At 39.9% G+C, this 21,123-nt stretch overlaps 1 protein-coding gene and 1 pseudogene across 2 annotated transcripts in view; both read left to right on the top strand.

Moving 5' to 3' along the window:
• The window catches only part of inpp5a (inositol polyphosphate-5-phosphatase A), a 283,427-nt gene that overhangs the window by 216,221 nt on the left and 46,083 nt on the right, over positions 1-21,123 (top strand). The gene's annotated exons all lie outside the window — the stretch shown is intronic.
• Positions 12,417-14,005, top strand: LOC109204867 (nuclear factor 7, brain-like; annotated as a pseudogene).

Genomic DNA, 21,123 nt, shown 5'->3' on the forward strand with positions numbered 1-21,123 from the left:
GAAATTTCTGAGCATTGTCTGACAGATGTTGAAGGACCTCAGCCGCCTCAGAAAATAGAGATGACACTGGCCTTTCTTGTAAAGTGCAGTGGTGTTTTTGACTGACTCAAATTTATTGTCTATGTGTACTCCGAGGTATTTACAGTCCTCCACAATATCCACGTTGACCCCCTTGATTGTCACAGGGGTCAAGGGTTTCCTGGTCTTCCTAAAATCCACAATTAATTCCTTGGTTTTTGCCACATGACACGACGGTCATGAGTCTGCACACAGACGTCGTGTTGAACAGATGGCGCTGTGATTACACTCAAAACTGAGACTTTTTTGTCTGATTGTAAACAGCCTTGAAAGTTAAATGTTGCTACCAGGGGCGTCATAGTGGAGACAAAAGTGATGCTCAGATAAAGACACTCAAGGAGCCAAAGGAAGGAGGCAGCTGCAGGTCTCTCTCTTAAGGATGTAACAGAAGATAAGCTCATACAGTGGCAATTAAACGTTATTAAAACAGCAAATAGCTTTTATCGGTGTGGTTGGTTTTAAGGTTGATTTAAAAATTTGCGTTCTTTTCTTAACACGAGAGTTCAGCTTATTTCAATATATAACAAAGAAAATAAAGATATAGTTTTTTCATCGTAAAAAATCGCGCAGTTAGAAGTAAACTGTGTGTCGAAAACATTAATAGATCAGGTCACCTGCTCCTTCCTACCTTATTATGAGTAAGCAACAGGGACAGGCAATAATCTCGGAGTGGGCAAAAAGACGTGATAGAGGCGGATGGAAGTGAAGAGAGCGTGGAAAATAAAGGTTTTCTACCACAGAGAAGGGCTTTTGAGTAAGTGGTGAAAATGGTTTTCGGGCAAATGAAGAGGGATGAATCATAATAAATTTAAATGAATATATATTTATGTAATTTCTATTTTATTATTTCTAAATGTGAATTTAATTGTAAAACTCTGACAGCCTGTTCTTTGTGGGATCTATTTTCAATGAGCCAACAGGGCTTTGGAGCGTGATGTCACAGGAAGGGGAGTGACCGCCGAGGCGCCATTTTAGCAGGCCAAACAAAGGGCTAAAGGAGTGAAAGCATCAGTAATGGTTCGCACTTGCTGTGTTGTCGGCTGTAACGTTAGATGCACGATCGGGAAGGGAATCAGCTGGAAAATGGGCTCTCTTTTCATTCTTTCCCCACCTGGAAGCAACGTGAGGGAGCTTATGTATCAGATGTTACCTAAAGAAGGCGTCTAGCCTGGATAGCAGCTGTGAGACGAGCTGATATTCAGTTCTCTGCCATCCCCAGATATCTGTTGGTGTGCTCCACACATTTTCATTCAGGTAAGTTCTAAATAAGTTCATATTACTCTTTATAGCCTATTAGTTTTATTTTCAATGTGCTCTGAGGTCATAGCAAATTGGAACAAACATCCTAATGAGGGATTTTGTAGATATAGAATAGAATAGAATTCAACTTTATTGTCATTGCACATGTCACAAGTACAGGCAACAAAAGTGCTTTAGCCATAATATAGGTATATTACAAAATATGGGTCTATTATGGGTATGTTACAATGTAGACCGTATGAAGATATGTTATGAATATGCTATAACTATAAGTATGTACAGGCTATGAACAGGATAAAAATATGAAAACTATACAGAAACATGAACTATGCAAGTTATAAACAGTTGTAAACAGTTATAGAATTATAATAATTATATACGTTCTACTTATAGAGTTGCTAATTGTTTTTCATTATTGCAGCAAACCAGCCTATGAAATGGATGAAACACATCGTGACTGGGTTCCAACGCTACACATGGGGCACTCTGAAATCCCTGCTTCAAACTATATGCTACATACCACCATGCCAATCAGATTACTTAAGATACTTAAGACTTAAGATAAGATGGCGAAGGTTTGCTGCGTTTTGGTGAACATGTGCCCCAGTGTTGTAGTAAAACCAGGGAAAAATGCTCTTGTTAAATACTCTTAAAAGTCTTGTGCTGTATATGTAGTGATAAGATTTCAAAAGAGACAGTAAATTACAGAATGCTAGTAGTGGGTGAGACGATTTAAATGCTGTCATGATTTTCTGTAAACATTTCGTCATTTGTAAACTATACATGACGTTGATTCTACATTGTTACTGATGTGATGTTCTACAAAGTGGTTTTAATTAAAAAAAGGAAGAAAATGATTTGTTTCTTTATTCAACTTTTTGAACAGTGGTACTTGGTAAGTACATATTCAGTAAATGCAAATTATTTACATGGCAATGCACTTCAGGCACAAAGGTAGACCCCCTAAATAAAACATTATGGGTTATTCAGAACAGAAATATGCTTGGAGAAATATTTTCCCATCAGCTTAGACAACTCCTCCACAGTAGCAGGTGGAATTTTTCTTTTTTAAGAACGGCTTCTTTTACCTGTCACTACGGATCGGTCTGTTTATGTTTTGATTGAGGGGCTTTTTGGGGCAGCTGAAGAGGAGAAGTCTATCTTATGGCAAACCTCTGACTTTATCTTGGTCATATTATCCAGCAAAACCCAGTATGCAGGTTCATCTGTAACAGTCCTTGTGCCACAGATCCTCACTGTTGCTTCTACAGAAGAGCAGTGACATGGGTGCAGGTCTCCGCGACTCCGGCCATACAGGTGCAGTGAGCGTCTTCAGCCTTCCCTGTGATGCTCACAATGACCCGTGGCTGCAATGCTGGTTCATTCAGTCTTTGAGAGTGCAGTACCTGAAACACACACAGACAAAGTTCATTTAAAGACAAGAACTTCAATGAGCCAAGGCTGACACAAATGTGTTTTATCTACTTTCAAATCCATTTATCACAAATGTAACAAATAAAGTGTTTAGAAATTTAGCACATATATGTAATTTTTTCTTTTTATGTATCCATCTATAAAACGCTGCATGTTATATTCTAAATCTGCCTCTTTTTTTTTCAGAAACCCGCCTGCAAAAAATGAACCTAAAGTATGTAATGCAAGGATGTAATCACTTTCAAGAGGGAGAAAGCATAAAGTTCGACTTTAAGTGACAATTATGAATCACTTAATATGATAGGGAGATTCTGCAGGTTATTAATCAATGTATAAAACTAAAATAGAATGTATTTTTAGTTACACAGGACATAAACACGGAAGCAAGGTGTATAATTAGGATTATTTATGATAAATATGAATGAATTAGTGCAATTTCTTTAACCATAGAGAATAACTAAATCCTTCAGGACAATGTCACATCAGTGCACTGAACTCACTATGTTATCCATCTAACAGAGCCTCCACATGTTCTCACTGTAATTTCCCCCTCATGAATGAATTTATGCTGCACTAATCTGAATGTTCGGCGGGAAATCAAACGCATTTTACTCGCAGTACTCAAGCTGACTTACCTTTGTTTGAATGACGGCGAATTCACAACGTCAGTGATGCTGCTCAGTTTGCAGTCCTGAAGATCACGGCACAAGCAGGATTCACTGCACTGTTAATGTTAGCTATGTCATATTGCTGCCTCTGTTCGGTGGTGTCGAGCCAAACGGACTTTAACGTGTGTTTGAACGAGCTGACGGTTCACTCGTTAAGCTGAAAGAAAGATGCTTTAATCACAGGAGTCACACATGTGTCCACTGTACCATCTGGGAACTCTTCTTGTTCAGCACTCGTAATAACACAAACACTAAATCCTCCTTCTCTTGTGCTGTTTTGTAGCAGTGTATACACCTGAGACTGTCACCTGTCTGTCTGTCCTGCACTCCCTCTCTTTTTCTTTCTCTCTGATTGCGTAATAAAAGTATGAACATGTATTTATAAGTTACACTTGTGTTTGAATCCTGCAGCTTATCACACATTTGATTTCCATGTGTGACAACTGCAAGTGTCCAGAGTGAGGACAGACTGAGGGACATCATCTGTGAGGCTTTGCACCCCTGATGATCCACCAGGACAAACTCAGCAGTGTGTGAGGAAGAGGAGGAGGAAGAGCCAGCAGCAGCTGACAGATGGAGAGAATAGACAGACTGTTCCCTGTTTGTGAAGGACTGCTAGAAAAGTTTAAAATAACCAATTGTCTGTCCCGAATCAGTCTTATTAGGTAATGTTCAAATAATTTTATCATCCCAGTGTTTTCAGTGTGGGAGAAAGTACTCAGGGCCTTCAAGTTACACACTATGAAAGGCAGCAACAAGTTTAATATTCAGAAACCTAAAGTATGTATCAGCAGCAGGATGGAGCTAAAAATAAATGTCCATGTTTGTTTCAGTTCTATGAAGCTTTGAGTATTTTGGTTTAGTAGTACTGCTGTGTTTGTTGCATCATATTGCTATAATTGTTTATATGCTTTATATATTCCGAGGTAAGTTGATCTATAGTGTTACATCATATTCTATAAGGATGTTATGTGTTTGTGTACTTTCTGCCCAGTTTGACCCATTTAGCAGAAGTCAGCCTGTTTAAGGCTCTGATATCTATTCTGTATGACTTGAAGCAGTTATGACATGGTCTGATTTTCTCACCCAATAAAGGAATATTTAATATATCAGTCTGCTCTTCATTCTATCAGAAACAGTTATCACAGCTCGTACATTTCCTTTTTACACATATATGTAAGCATTGAGCCAAATTTAGTAATGCCAACATAATAAACGAACAATATTTGTCTCTTATATATGATACATCTACATATACACTGTCAAAGAAACTTGTCTTTGAGTGAAGATTTAAGGTGATAGGAAATATAAATGACTGCAACTTGAATCTTTACTGAAGCTCAGTATTTGACACAGAGTTCAAGCTCACTGCTGTAATAACTAATCATGGTTAATATAATAACTTTAATATTGGCCATATTATATTTATATTACCAAAGTGAGATGACTTTAGTTTCATGGACAACATTAGCTAATTGTTATTTACTAGCTAATCTTAAAATGACTGTTCAGTACAGAAATGAAGCCAAACAATCCTTTTTTTACAGTCCCGTGGTTTCAGCCTCAGATACTTATTAAATCACACAGAGCTCAAGTAGAAACAAATGAACAAAATATGTTCTCCTTCATTTCTGTCAAACAAAGCTGTATGACACGTTTCCAGGGGTTGGTATCATGGTTGCTAGGCAACCTGGGCAGAGCGTCGTAGGCTAGACCGTCCCATTTCAGAAGCCTACAAGCCGCGCACTTCCGGCAATAGCGGTCTTTGAGTACGCGGCCCCTGAGGACCATGAAGGCTGCGTACTTTAAGGCTGCAGACCCTGAACTGGGATACAGCCATTGACAGCCTTTATGGGCAGGACCTATTGTCAATGAGCCAATAGGGAACGTTGTTGTGGGCGGGGCCTGTTTCAAAAATGAAAGGCAAGAGAATCAGGCAATGACGTCACAGTCAACTCAAATCCTTAAATAGCCAGGTGAACCTGCATACTGGACAAGCACGTTTCTTACCTACAGTCACGAGCCATTCACTAGATGAACTTTTGTTCTGCTACCCTCAGTCATATCTGAATATCTGATTTATTGTAACACCGCAGCTTTGTTTTAATGTCGAAAATGAGCAACCAGAAAGGAAAACCACAATTTATGTGCACTCTGCCAAAAAGTACACTGGATGACCTTATTCAGGTTAGGAAAGCCTTCCAAAACACTCTGTCTGAAAATCAGCTTTTAAAAGAGGATACAAAGGCAGCTAGACAGCAAATCAAACAGCTGATGGCCCAAATTTCACTGATGCGTGCCAAGCTGGACCAATATGAGATCCAAGCTGGAGAACTCACTGATGAATCAGTGTCACGCAAAGTGCAAATGAGGAGCACCACTAAAGAAAAAGCGGATCAGGCTTGTTCAGCTCAGGAAAAGACCAGCATCTTTGACCTTGAGATGAACCGTCTGAAAGAGCAGCGTCAGCAGAGGGACAGCGAAATCCTAATCCTCAAACAGGACAAGGACAGTCTGTCTGCTGAGTTTGCACAGCTTCAGAAAGGCAAGAAAGAAAACTTTGTGTGCACTCTGCCAAAAAGTGCTCTGGACAACCTTATTCAGGTTAAGAAAGCCTTTCTAAACACTCTGTCGGAAAATCAACTTTTAAAAGAGGATTCAAAGACAGCCAGACAGCAAATCAAACAGCTGATGGCCCAGATTTCACTGATGCGTACCAAGCTGGACCAATATGAGATCCAAGCTAGAGAAGAAACAGAGGAACAGACTTCTTCAGATCAGGAAAAGACCAGCATCTTTGACCTTGAGAAGAACTGTCTGAAAGAGCAGCATAGGCAGAGGGACAGTGAAATCCTGATCCTGAAACAGGAGAAGGACAGTCTGTCTGCCGAGCTCGCAAAGCTTCAGAAACACGAGGCCCCTCTGAAGGAAACTCAGTGGAATCAGAAAACACAGACAGAAAATCTGGAGGAAGAAAAAGAGAAAGTCCTGGAAGATCAGAAACTGGTGAAGGACACAAAAGAAATGCAGAACAAACTGGACACGCAGAGAAAAGAATTAGCGGAGGCTGAGACAGAGATAGAAGACACGGCAACCCCAGAGTCCTCCTCATTAGAAATGCAGGAGGTGTATCAGAGCGCCGAGAAGAGCGGAGTCAACACGAAAACACTGAACATGGGGGAAAAGTTGTGTGTCCACAGAGTTATTCAGTTGGTGGTTTCACAGGCCATAGAAAAAGTCTCTCCTAAATACAAGCTCTTCACAGAGCGCCTGACTCCTGACTGCATCAGCGATCGCCTGATTGAGAGAATCTGGCCTGAAATTGAGCTGAAACATTTGGACCTATCCCCAAAATGGCTGAAAAAGATAGACAAGGCCATTCTCAAGGATCTTTGCAAAACACACAACTGCAAGGAAAAATATCTGATTTTTAATCTGAGGGAACAGTTTGATAATATCACTGTCCCAACCTTCACCAAACACCTGTTGGCTTTACCAAGAAGAGTACTCAGTGTCTCTAAAAACAGGGAAGAGTACATGGAAGTGGTGAAAAATTTCACCAAAGATCTGGTAATGCACATTATAAGCCAAGAAAATGAGACAGCGACATGGCATCCCGGAGCATCAGATTTCATTATACAGAGGCTTTCCCATAAGATCTGGAACAAAGTTTTGTCCAAAAACTACAAAATGTCCTTAGAGAACATTGAACAGCTCAGCCTGACGGTGTACAATGAACTCCATGACAGGTGGCCTTCTCCAGTCCTCTTAATGAAGTCAAACAACCCAGTGGTTGACGAAGCAATCGTCAAAACCTTCAAAACACATGCCAAACTGAGGAGCCAAAATGTCATCGTTAGGGCTTTCTCATGTGCACGCTAAAATTGAACTGAAACGTGCAGTTTCTCATCCAAACTGCACTTAAATTGGCTTAAAATATGCATTTACATTGGGCAATCTAAATTTAATTTTAAAACCAGAGTGGTTAAAAATAACCACTCTTCTTTTCCCAACTTCCTTCCCTCATCACCAACGGGCCGAGGCAGATGGCCACCCCATCCCAGAGCCTGGTTCTGCCGGAGGTTTCTCTCTTTTAAAAGTGAGTTTTTCCTTCCCACTGTCGCCAAAGTGCTTGCTCTAGGGGGTTGGAGTTTTTGTGCATTATTGTAGGGTCTTGACCTTACAATATAAAGCACCATGAGGGAAGTGTTGTTGGGCTTTGGTGCTGTTTCTTAACTCAAAATGTCCAATTACAACAGGACATTTTGAGTTAAGAAACAGCACCAAACCACTAAACAAAAGAAAATAAAAATTAATAATAAAAAAGATCAAATTAAAAAAATGAATTTGTGCTTTGTTCTATTTGCTGTAAATTTGCTAAGAATGTCATATCAGATTAGAATTGTGTGTCTCAATATCATGTATCATAGCATCATTGTGTAACATGGTAGACTAATGTGCCTGTGTTAATTCAGCTCCATATTATTGTGTGAAGTTGCACTGGGTTGGGAGTGGTTGTGTGTGTGTGTGTGTGTGTCACATTTTTGGTGAGCTAATGGCTGGAATGGGGTTGGACTAATTAGAGGCAGGTGTACTTGATTGCACTGATACACTGGTCTACTTATAGCCCACACTACAAACACTGCTGTGTCATTTTGTCTGTGCAGGTATGTTATGTGATGAAATCTGGTATGTTTGGTATGGATGGGTTTTGCGCTATGAATTCTATAGTAAATGTGTCATTTTGTCTCTCCGTGCAGGCCAGGGCCTACTGTATGCCACAGCCTAAAGGCAGCAGAGTTGCAGAGGCTGGAGTGACCACTGGCTATATGCTTGCAGGGTGGTGGGTCTCAGAGGACAACTTCTAACCCTGTTGAAAGCAACACGTGGAGTGCAACTGGCAATGTGGCATAGCTGGCTCTGGCCTTGAGATTGTGTGTTTTATTTGATTCATAAAGGGGACACTGGACTGTTTTATCTTTTATCTCTTGATTATTTGTCAATAAATTATCTTTTAGAATTTTATTGACTGTCATCTTTTTGCCCACGGCTGAGACGGTTGGTCAGACCTAGAATCTTTTTTTTATTGGGTGTGTTACAACTGTGTAGGCCAGTTTGAAGTGGATGTCATAGTAATGTCTTTCTGTACGTGTGTACAAACCAGTGGTGAAAAAACACAGGAGCTATGCAAATAATAACCGGTGTTTGAGGTTAGCTGGTTCCATTTGTTCAGATATTCTACTTTCCGTGTTCCAGATCCCCAGAATTGATATTTTCACCGAACTGTCTTTTCTGTCTGCCAGTGTGTCATGCAGTTTTCAACATTAAAGACCTTGGCAAAGAAAAGAGGTTCCCCACTCCAGCTCTTGGGAATCCATATACCCTTCATATCAATATTACTTTCAGACAACAATTAATTATTTACATTTTTAGTAAAAAGCCTTCAACCTGGTTATATTTAAATTTATTTAGATTGTGTTCACCCTCAGACTGACACATCTGAATTCAAACTGATAAACAGGATTTAAAAGGAGGGAGCGATGGACACTGAGCAGCAGATCAGTCCGTGTAGAAACAGGACAGAAGTTTAAGGGACGGGGGGAAAATTTGATTGTGATCATTTCTGATCTGACTCGGTGGTGCTGGCTTCTCTCCCGGACACATCTTTCCTTTACATGAAGGTCACTGATGTAGAATAGAATTATTCTCTATGGGAAGGTCCATTTATTGTTCATTCTTGAGGATGTGGTTTCTGTGTCTGTTCTATCCTCACATGCAGCTCAACTTTAAGAAGCAGTGCAGCTGCATGGTTGCAGATGATTGTTTCCGTTGTGATGGCTGCAGTTACAGCCACAGATTTTGGGTAATATCTGCCAAACATCACAGTGCTACAATAGAGACTTATACATACCACTACACTAATGCAGGGCTGCACAATCAATCCTGTAGATTCCTGATCTATTATGTTTAATGACATCAGTGCCATTTCAGTCCTAACTGTGCAGCCCTGATCAATAATCTGAATGGAAACTGGTTCTTCTTTATACTGATGAACTGCTGATGTCTCTGACTGGATTGTCTGTTTGATTTGACACTTAAGTTATTGTGTAGTTACATTAGTACCATCAGTCTGCCACCAGTGTGTGATTGTGCTTTATTTTGTAAATGGACTGGTACTTACATGGTACTTTCGTACTATATTTGCACATTTTAAGTACTTTTTACTAGAAGCCTCACTTACCCATTCACACTCTACGCCTACGCATTTTCTTCCTAACACACACACACACACAGTCATCAGGGTAAACTCAGGGTTCAGTATCTTGCAGGAGGAGGAGACAGGATTGAACTGCTGACTCTCTGATTAGTAGATGACTCACTGACACAAAGACTCACCATCCCTTTGAGTAACTGCACCCTTGCTGAAGCTCATTCACTCATTGAAGTGCCTCTGATAAAGTAGGTCTTACAAACGGTGACCATCTGAAGCTGAAAAAAAAAAGAGTAGAAGAACTCAGGTTAGTGATGTGAAAACCTCTGATGTCACAAATCTGTCAAAGAGGTGGTGAACGCTGTGATTTACTAGGATTCTATGATGCTCATGCTTTTTTTTTTCTTACACCACCAGTTATGATTCAATCATGGGTCAGACTCATGTAAACTAAAGGAACATCGAAATAATTTAAAGATAGAGATTACACAAAAAAGATTTTCTAACATCTTGATGCATTCTCAATCATCCAGGAAAGTAAATCTCCAATTTTAAATCTTCCTTAATCTTTAAGTTCCTTAATCTTAATTATGCAAATTCTCATGACCATTGATCAACAACCACTGACCTCCCAGCCCATTGTTCCTTCAGTGGACTGGTTTCAGTCATTATGCAAATGTACTGTTTATAAGATTGGAGAAAACCTGCAGTCAGCTGAGACTGAAGAAGTCACTTGGATGAGTGACGAAACGTTTCTCCCACAAAATACTACGTCCAGATAAACAGAATCAACTTTGGGGGTTTTCTAACAGATTACATGATTAAATTCAATGCTATTTTTAAATATATTTTTACAACAGAGACACATTATGCATAGAAAGGAAAATGTAATTCATAGGATTTGTTCTTGTTTGATTCTTTTGGTTTGCAAGCAATTAACAAAAAACAACAATGGACCTCTGAGAAGAGGAGCTAAAAATTCTTAAATATATATCAGTTTAGCCAAAATCGTAGCATAATTTATATAGTCACACTTAAAATTTCACCACAGTTTCACATGGTTCTTCTTTAGCATGGAATTTTCCTTTAACATCTATAACAAAGAAATAGCAACATCTAGTGGGGACTGAGTCAAATGATAGGTTCATTACTATCAGTTCCACCCATTACAGAGGAAATGAAACTCACTTCTTTATCACAACGGATTCAATTCAATTCAATTCAATTTTATTTATATAGCGCCAAATCACAACAAAAGTCGCCTCAAGGCGCTTTATATTGTACAGTAGATAGCACAATAATAAATACAGAGAAAAACCCAACAATCATATGACCCCCTATGAGCAAGCACTTTGGCGACAGTGGGAAGGAAAAACTCCCTTTTAACAGGAAGAAACCTCCGGCAGAACCAGGCTCAGGGAGGGGCGGCCATCTGCTGCGACCGGTTGGGGTGAAAGAAGGAAAACAGGATGAAAGACATGCTGTGGAAGAGAGACAGAGATTAATAACAGATATGATTCGATGCAGAGAGGTCTATTAGCACATAGTGAGTGAGAAAGGTGACTGGAAGGGAAAACTCAATGCATCATGGGAATCCCCGGCAGCCTACGTCTATTGCAGCATAACTAAGGGAGGATTCAGGGTCACCTGGTCCAGCCCTAACTATATGCTTTAGCAAAAAGGAAAGTTTTAAGCCTAATCTTGAAAGTAGAGATAGTGTCTGTCTCCCGAATCCAAACTGGAAGTTGGTTCCACAGAAGAGGGGCCTGAAAACTGAAGGCTCTGCCTCCCATTCTACTTTTAAATACTCTAGGAACAACAAGTAGGCCTGCAGTGCAAGAGCGAAGTGCTCTAATAGGGTGATATGGTACTACAAGGTCATTAAGATAAGATGGGGCCTGATTATTTAAGACCTTGTATGTGAGGAGCAGGATTTTGAATTCAATTCTGGATTTAACAGGAAGCCAATGAAGGGAAGCCAAAACAGGAGAAATCTGCTCTCTCTTTCTAGTCCCTGTCAGTACTCTTGCTGCAGCATTTTGGATTAGCTGAAGGCTTTTCAGCGAGTTTTTAGGACTTCCTGATAATAAAGAATTACAGTAGTCCAGCCTGGAAGTAATAAATGCATGAACTAGTTTTTCAGCATCACTCTGAGACAGGATATTTCTAATTTTAGAGATGTTGCGCAAATGGAAGAAAGCAGTCTTACATATTTGTTTAATATGTGCGTTGAAGGACATGTCCTGGTCAAAAATGACTCCAAGGTTCCTCACAGTGTTACTGGAGGCCAAGGTAATGCCATCCAGAGTAAGAATCTGCTTAGATACCATATTTCTAAGATTTTCAGGGCCGAGTACAATAACCTCAGTTTTATCTGAATTAAGAAGCAGAAAGTTAGCGGCCATCCAGGTCTTTATGTCTTTAAGACATTCCTGCAGTTTAACTAATTGGTGTGTGTTACCTGGCTTCATGGATAGATAGAGCTGCGTGTCATCTGCATAGCAGTGAAAATTTATGCTATGTCTTCTAATGATGTTGCCTAGGGGAAGCATGTATAATGTAAATAGAATTGGTCCTAGCACTGAACCCTGTGGAACACCATAATTGACCTTAGTGTCTGAAGAGGACTCTCCATTTACATGTACAAATTGGAGTCTATTAGATAGATATGATACAAACCACTGCAGTGCAGTACCTGTAATACCTACAGCATGTTCTAATCGCTCTAATAGGATATTATGGTCAACAGTATCGAATGGAACGGAGACATTTTTGAATGCTGGGAACTGAACTGACGAACTGACAGTGAGTGGATTATAACTGAAAAGGATTTTGTTTTGGTGACTTTTGTTATAAACTAAAATGAAATATCTGAAAATCAGTGGAAATGACCGAGAAACTTGCAATCGTAGAAAATTTCTTGAGCTGCCATGTGTGTTCAGAGACATTCAGAGATCCTGTGTCTCTGAGCTGCAGCCACAGCTTCTGTTCAAGCTGCCTGCAGAAATTCTGGGAACAAACTAAAAACAAAAACTGTCCCATTTGTAAAAGAAAATCTTCAAAGGATCAAACATGTATAAACGTTTCTCTCAAAGAACTTGCTGACTCCTTTGCTAAGAGGCAGAGTGAGAGCTCACCTGAGACAGAAAAAGAAAAGGAGGAAGAGAAGGAGGAGGTGGTGTGTGATAAACATCCAGACGTCCCTTACTGGTACTGTGAGGATGAAGACAGAGCTGTGTGTCCTGTGTGTGAGTTTTCTCTCCACCAGAGTCACAAAGTGGTTCCTGTAGAAGAAGCAGTCAGTGACCTGAAGGAGCAGCTGAAATCTGACTTAAAGTCTCTGCAGGACAAGAGGAACAAATACAAACAAGTGAGGAAACATACAATGAAATGAGGGAACACATGAAGAAGCAGCTGTTGTCCACAGAGAGGCAGATCAGAGCAGAGTTCAACAAGCTCCAGCAGTTCCTGAAAGAGGAAGAGGAGTCCAGACTGGCAGCTCTGAGGGAGGAAGAGGAGCAGAAGAGGAGGAATATCAGCAGAGAGATGAAGATGATTGAGGAGCAGATCTCCTCTCTGTCAGACAGCATCTCTGCTGTTGAAGAAGAGCTGCAGAAACACAGGGTGCCATTCCTCAGCAGTTATAAAGACACTCAGAGCAGAGCCAGAGCCCAGAGCTCAGTGTCAGATCCACAGCTGGTCTCAGGAGCACTGATAGATGTGGCCAAACACCTAGGCAACCTGTCCTTCAGAGTGTGGGAGAAGATGAAGGAGAAGGTCCACTTCAGTCCTGTCATTCTGGACCCAAACACTGCAAACCGCTGGCTCTATCTGTCTGATGATCTGACCAGTGTGAGACATGGAGATACGAAGCATGAGCTTCCTGATAATCCAGAGAGAAACACTAATTATATCACTGTTTTTGGCTCTGAGGGCTTCAGCTCAGGGAAACACAGCTGGGAGGTGGAGGTGGGAGACCATCCTGACTGGATAGTGGGTTTAATTAAAGAGTCAGCTGATAAGATTGAATCTTCTGTTTCACCACATTCTGGAGTCTGGTGTTTAGTGCACCGTAGTGGAAAATACACTAATGGTGATGGTCAGACTGTGACAGTGAAGAAGAGTCTCCAGAGGATCAGAGTCCAGCTGGACTATGACAGGGGGAGGTGTCCTTCTATGACCCTGAAGACATGAGTCAGATCTGCACCCACAGAGACACTTTCACTGAGAAACTCTTCCCATATTTTAATGTGGGGAAAAAAGGAGATGCCAAAACCTCTGATATCAAAATCTGCCCAACTAACATTTCATTGTAAAGTTGAGGGGAGTATTTCTGTTTTGGTTTGATATTTAATTTGTGGCCATCATTATGTCTGTTTTTTTGTAAATATTGACACAATATAAAGACCCTCAAGAAGAGATGAGAAACAAACTCACTGACATCCGTCAGGTAGGAAAGAGTTCTAAAGCCAATCATGAGACCTTGGGACCCCAGTGAACCACGCTGTGAGCCAATATCCACAAATGGAGAAAACTTACAACAGTGGTGAACTTTCCCAGTCGTGGCCAGCCTACCAAAATTACTCCAGGAGGTCACAAAAGAATCCAGAACAAAGAATCGCAGACTTCACTTACCTCAGTTAATATCAGAGTTCATGATTCAACAATAAGAAAGAGACTGGGTTTAAAATGGCATCTATAGGAGACTTCCAAAGTGAAAACTACTGCTGACCAAAACAAACACAAAAGCTCATCTCACATTTCCCAAATTACATCTTGCTGTGTGTTTTTAAGAAAATATTCTGTTGACTGATGAGATAAAAGTTGAACTTCTTGGAAGGTTCACATTCCTTTGTATCTGCCATAAAACTAACGGCATTTCATAAAACATACATCATATTAAGAGTCATAAAGGGTACTTTTCTGCTTCAGGATCTGGACAACTTGCTGTAATGAGTGAAACCATGAATTTAGCTATCTACTATCTTCTTCTATCCAGCTTGCTGTACCTTCCTTCCGCCTCACCACCATGGGAATCAGAGCTTTCAGGTGCTCTGCTCCCAGGCTGTGGAACTCTCTGTCCCCAGAAATAAGAAACATTGGTTCTCTCCCCCAGTTTAAATCCCAACTCAAACTTATCTGTTCAAATCTGCATATTCACTGTGAATTCACTGTTTGTTAATTTTATCTTGTGCCTTTGTTTATTGTTCTTATTTTGCCATTGTTTTACTATGTGTTTTATCCTATTGTAAAGTGTCCTTGGGTGACTTGAAAGGCGCTCATAATAAAATTTATTATTATTGTTATTATTACTATTTAAATCCTGGAAATTCAGAATCCTGAAGGAAAATTTTCGGCCATCAGTGCTCTGAAATTTAAGTTCACTTGGATTATGCAGGAGGATACAAAACAAGCAAGTCACCTTTAAATGATGCAAATAATAAATAAGTGCATAAAGGAAGGTTTTAGAGTGTCCTAGTCAGAGTGCAGATATAAATCAGATTGAGCTGGTTTGTGATGACCTTAAACAGATCATTCATGCACAAAAACCCTCCAATGTGGCTAAATTAAAATAGTTCAGTTTAATTCAATTTCAAGCCAGCTGTAACATAATAGGGGGCTCATTTCAAGACAGCTTATAGGTGAGTTAACTGTTGTAGCCCTGGAGCTCTGGACCTTTGCTGCTGATGTTTTGGACAGGTTAGTTATTCAGAGCTCACTGTCAAATCATTCAGTTATGGAAAATATTTTTTTTACCATTTTAAATACAATATAATGTGCTACTGTGTAAATGGACCAAATACTAATTCATCTGTTGTCTGTTTAATACATATATCAGTACTGGCTGTACTGCTTCTGTATATATTTATTTGGTTTTGTTAGTACAATCAAAATCTTTTTTGTTTTGTGGGATTCATTAAAGGTATTTGTGCCATTTCATCTGAATGGAAGCTGTTTTTTTTATTCCAAGCTTAAAAAAACTTGACTGACTGGCTTGTCTGTTTGATCTGACACCAAAGTTATTGTGCAGCTACATGTTGTGCAGCATTAACATGCAGGGTCAGTGAAACAGCAGCGAATGAGTCTCATCTCCTCTCAGCTATGTACATAAGAAACCCATAGAACAGCATGCAAAATAATGATCCTCATAACCACAAAGAATAAAATGAGATGCTAAATATTTAATGTATTTTTTTCATTCTCCAATTTGGAAATAGATCCACAAAATGAATTTCAACAAAAAGTCTTTAATGTAAAAGAATAATTGTCCTGATTTTCACAATATAGTCCTGCATATATTAAAAAAAAGAGCTTGAGGTTGTTTGGGGAATTTTAGCATTTACTCCTCACATTTTAGTCAGGAGGTTATTAAGCTGCTACTACATTTCTGTACTACTGTACAGACATGAACAAACAGCAATGTAGTAAAATCGCCACCACCATACAAACATTTATTGTAAAAAATGAATCAAAATAAAGTCATGAACCACAGTGAAGTACATGAGAAATCCCTGGTCCTCTTACAATACACAATGTAATACATGTTGAGATCAAAGCTGCAGGAGGACAATAAAAGCTGTGAAGCAAAGTCCAAAGAAAGAACCATAAACCAAAGTCAAAGAGGAGATTTATGACATACATGAGCTCATGTTTGACAGTGAGCTTGAAAAACACAAATGGTTATGAGGTAAAAATAATTTGTTTAAATGATAGTCAAGCAAATCTCCAGGGTTTGAAGTCCATGATACATGTCTCAGCTGCATCCTGTTCTGCCTAAAGGTAATATAAGACAGCAGAATCCAGTTAATAACTAACTGATAAAAATCCAGATGAAATCTGAGTATCAAGTAGAGTATTTAGAAAACAATGCAGGGCTTGGCATCTGTTACTGAACTGTGTTTCCTCAGCACAGAGTTTAAGGCAAGGTTTCATTTGAAAAAGAGAATCAGTGATCGCTGATTTTCTCAGTCAATAAATGTTTTTATGATGTTTTTGTGTTTCTCTTAAAAATTTGGGCAAATCTAGAGCTGGTGGAAACAAGCATGGAAATGTAATGTATCTGATGAACACTGCTCAAGCTCTACATCAGTTTTTCTATTAATAATTAAAAAAAATTTAGGGCTCTTCAGCCACACCTGGACTGAAAGGCATCAGGTTACATTTACGTGTAATCAGTTAATGAGTACTAATACTGGATTGTTGGATTATAAGGGAACACATTACTGATTTGCAGAATAACACAATCTGCGTGTGTGTAATAGATTTTATTTATTTATTTGGGAAGTTTACATATTGTATTGAGAGAAAACAGCAGCCTAGCTCTTCAGCACAGTATATTTGAAAGCTATTAAGTGTCGTCTCCATCCCTCTGTGTGTGAAGAGGAAGGCACCTAAAAGAAGGGGTGGGGGTGTCAGGGGTGCTGAGATAGGGAGCGTTTGTTGAGGATGACAGATTAGCTTCAGCTTCTTGGAAAAAGACTGATTCTGCTTGGCATAACAGGCAGTACCTTGGGGTTGCTCGACAGTTGCCCATCCCCATATCCCCACAACAACTCCCGTCAGTCCCCACCCCCGCTTCTTTTGCTTTTCCTGTATCTACCAACCCCCCTCGATGAATAGATCCTCAAGCATCACCGCCATATCCATCCACCCTCACTGAAAGCTCAGTTCACACTGTAAGAGGTCTAAATGTATCTTTGAGGGTGCGTAATTTTGATTTTAATAACTGTCACAGTGGATATGTTGCTCACACTGCAACAAATGAATGTTAATAACAAATTCCACTCCTATGTTATTATTACTGTCAATCTTAAGTTACATTCATATATCAAACTGTATTACAAAAAAGAAACATAACCAGTACACTAGCTCCAGTCAGGATCCATCCCCCTCTTCTACTGAGATACACATTCCTAAAGGAAGACTATTTAGGGCCATCCTTCATGCACTGGCTCTACTGGGAGTCAACGCCACCCCCATCCCTTCCACGCACACACCCAAACCCCCAATCCCTCCCTTTACCACCCAACAACACACACAGCCACACGTCCCTGCTGTTCATGAATAATCCAGGCGGCCCGACAGGCCATTGCACTCAGCTTTGTGGGGAAGAAGCTAGAACAAAAGATGGGCAGCTCACGGAGCAGCTATGGCTGAGTAGGCTCAGATGAGAAGACAATGGTTACTAGTGTCAGTACAGACAGGGGCAGGAGGCAGAGGCTTCAGAGTAAATCACATATCCAGGCGCCTGCTCAGTGCCGCCATGCCAAATACCAGAGCTGGGAACCTTGCCCTCCTCGCATTTGTCTGCAGAGCAAAGAAAGAAAGAAAGAGAGGAAAAACTATCCGCTCATCTTTTTCTGCAGATGTTTGGCTTGTGTGTAGCACAGAGGTAAACGTAGATCTCATTAATGATCCCTTTCCCCCCGCTCTTGTCACACAAAGACAGGGTTAAGAACTCTGTTTAACCTCATCAAAGATGAGCAGTTTAAACATGCTCGAGGAGTTACAGATGAAGTTTTACAAGGACATCACCATCGGTGCCCTTTGTCCTTGTTCAACTGCTGAGCCCCCTGCCAAGGTTTTCTGTTCCAGTCCAGTTCACACCTTAAACAGCTTGAAAGTATTTGACATCTCTGCACACAGGGCCTGGAGTAGCAGATGTGTCTGGGCTACAGCCACAGAGGCAGTTATTGTACTAGCCGGTGCGCTCGATGGGGGGCCGCACTGACAAGGTGCTATGGATCGCCTTTTTGTTGCTCGAACTGTAACTGTCCGCCAGCTAAACTTTTACTCTCGCCATTATAATGAAAAGCACTGCTGCACACAGCTCTCAGTGCTGTGTGCTTCTTAATATTAAGCTGCTCAAATATATTAAACTGACACGTGTTAATAGCACGCTCTGATCATAGTAATACCCGATTAAGCTTTTCTCTGATTAATTAATCGTCAGATTAAAGGACTCGACAATCATAATTGGAATACTGTAGCACATAAGCAATTTAATGAATTCTTTGCCACGTTCTGAGCCGGACAAGTAACCCTGAATTAATAGTTATCTCCATAATTATGAACTTTTTACAGCAGGAATCAAGACAGAAGTCAGAAATTATTCAAATGGCGTTCAACGGCGCATTTCTAATAATTCAATTGACATATTTTCCTAATACAACTAAGCCCCCTAGAATAAAATGTTTAGAGATAGTTTGTCACTAGTACTGAACTAAAATGAAAAGTCATTAGCAGCAAGCACACGAAGAAGTAAATATTGTTTCAGTGACCTCTGGTAATGGAGCTGCGTTTTTCTTTTAAGTTAGCTACTCTTTATTACCTTTAGTTAGTAGCTGCATATAAAAGCTGTGTGTGAATCTTCTATAACCAATTTACAATTACACTCTTTTTTTTGATTGGATAGTTTGTTTTCTTTTTGTTTGTATTTTTGTTTGTTCAGTGTTGAGCGTTGGGCTCTGACTGATAATAACCTCTCTGTTGACATTCCACCGAAACAGTCAAATATTTGACCTCTCTCCCTCCGTGTGACCCGTCAGGGTGTGAAGGTTCCTCTGCCTAAAAAAAGACAAAAAGACAACACACACACACACACACTGGCGGCCTCAGGGGATCAGGCCAAAGCTCCATATGGAGATGTGTATGACTCAGCGTCTCTATGTAAATCTACACCTACTACGTGACTGACAGCAGCCTTGGGATAACAGACCTGTTGGTGCAAGTTGTATCCTTGAGTTAGCAGCACATCAAAAGTCCACTTGACTGTGATAATTAGTGTATTCTGCAGCGTTTAAAATCATAAACAGATAAACCTGTGTTTGCTGATACTTCAGCGCTACTAGTTGCTGTTGGTATAAAGCAAAAAAGTAGCAATTTAAGCAGGTAACAAGTCTGAGAAAAACGTTATTTAGTGCTATAAACTTTTACGAGATAACATACAAAAAACTTATTGTTCAAACAATCAATTTTGGTAAGAAAGTAGCAGCAGTATTCCCAAATTGAGTCATTTTTGAGCAGTTAAAGAAATAATAGGCATATGTTTGTGCACTTTCCATCTGAGACTTGTTCAAACTCAGGAGGCAACAAAGACGCAGATACATGATTAGCCGTAAAGGACAAGTGTGTGCAGATGTGTCTACAAAATGACAGACAGTGACTCTTAAATTCTTCAAGTAAATGACTTGTATTTTTAGGTTCAATGCGACTCACCCTTTCTGAGCGCTTCATCATGATCTGTCATGGCCTTTGCAAACCTCATTTTCTGAAACGTAAAAAAAAAGGGTGGTTGAATTTCTGCAGTAAAATTGTAGTTCCTAGTTTCTGTTTTTATTCACAGAAGTGCATGACAATTATTTAGTTGAACATATTCCACATTGAAAATATCCCCAAAAAATGATATCACTCACTTGCCACAACAAGTTTGGACTTAAAATGTTAAATTGTATTATTTTTCCAAATGCTTTGCTCAAATAAATAAATAAATTGATATTCAAGCTTGCATTGATCTTGCATACTCAGTGATATTCTTCAGATCTCCCGCTTTCTCAAAGCAAAGAGGAAGTGTCATCAAGCAGAGGCTTGATGACACTTCCTCCAAGTTAACTGATACCAGCTAACCTTTTCTCATGATTAACTGTTTCCTGTCTGATATAGTTTGATAGCTTTTCTTGGAATTATGAGACACTGGGTCATGTGATAGCTCCACAATTGCTGCTGATTAGCTAGAGATACATTATCTCTTTTTTCTTGTCTCCTTTTCTGAGCTTTATTGCTAACATAGGCCAACTAGTTGGTGTAGCTGTGGCTTCATATATATTCTAAGGTATGAGTGTCACCAGTCTTCTTAGTTGATAATATAAGAAAGCACAGTATAAAACATCTGTGTCACTATGTGCTTGGTCATAGGGGATTATTGGTTTGCTGTTTCTGTCTCTAATGTTGTATGAGCTTTACCTTACAACACAAACCTTACAATTAAGTTGACGTTTGTTGTACATTTGTGATATTTAAATAAACTGAGCTATGGTTATTGTTCAGGCTTTATAGTCGTCTGGCGCTTTAAAGTGTGTTATCCTGCGGTCACGTAGAAAGGCTCTCCTTGAGAAGTCAGGAAGTGGGAACTAATGGGTTAAAAGACATATGGTTATGAAGCTTGAAAAGGAAGCTGTGAATGAAATGGGGGCGACCTCTAAACAGTCTGACCTAAGTGACATTGATTAGAATTAGAATGTGAAGTGTGCAAGGTGGCACCGATGGGGGTGACAGGCAGATCTAATGCATGGCTGGAGGGGCTCATAGTGACTGAAAAAGGGGACGTGGTGGCAGTATTGCATTGCTAAATGTGCAAGTGCAACCTCACTTTATCCCAAAGCCTTTGTTTAGCCGTACCCTGATTTTAAAAACAAATTTGTGACTTTTGGTGACTTATAATTTTGGTCGTGGCAGCCACTACTTTACTCTTTC

Source organism: Oreochromis niloticus, linkage group LG13, assembly GCF_001858045.2.
Source record: "Oreochromis niloticus isolate F11D_XX linkage group LG13, O_niloticus_UMD_NMBU, whole genome shotgun sequence".
Classification (NCBI taxonomy): Eukaryota; Metazoa; Chordata; class Actinopteri; order Cichliformes; family Cichlidae; genus Oreochromis; species Oreochromis niloticus.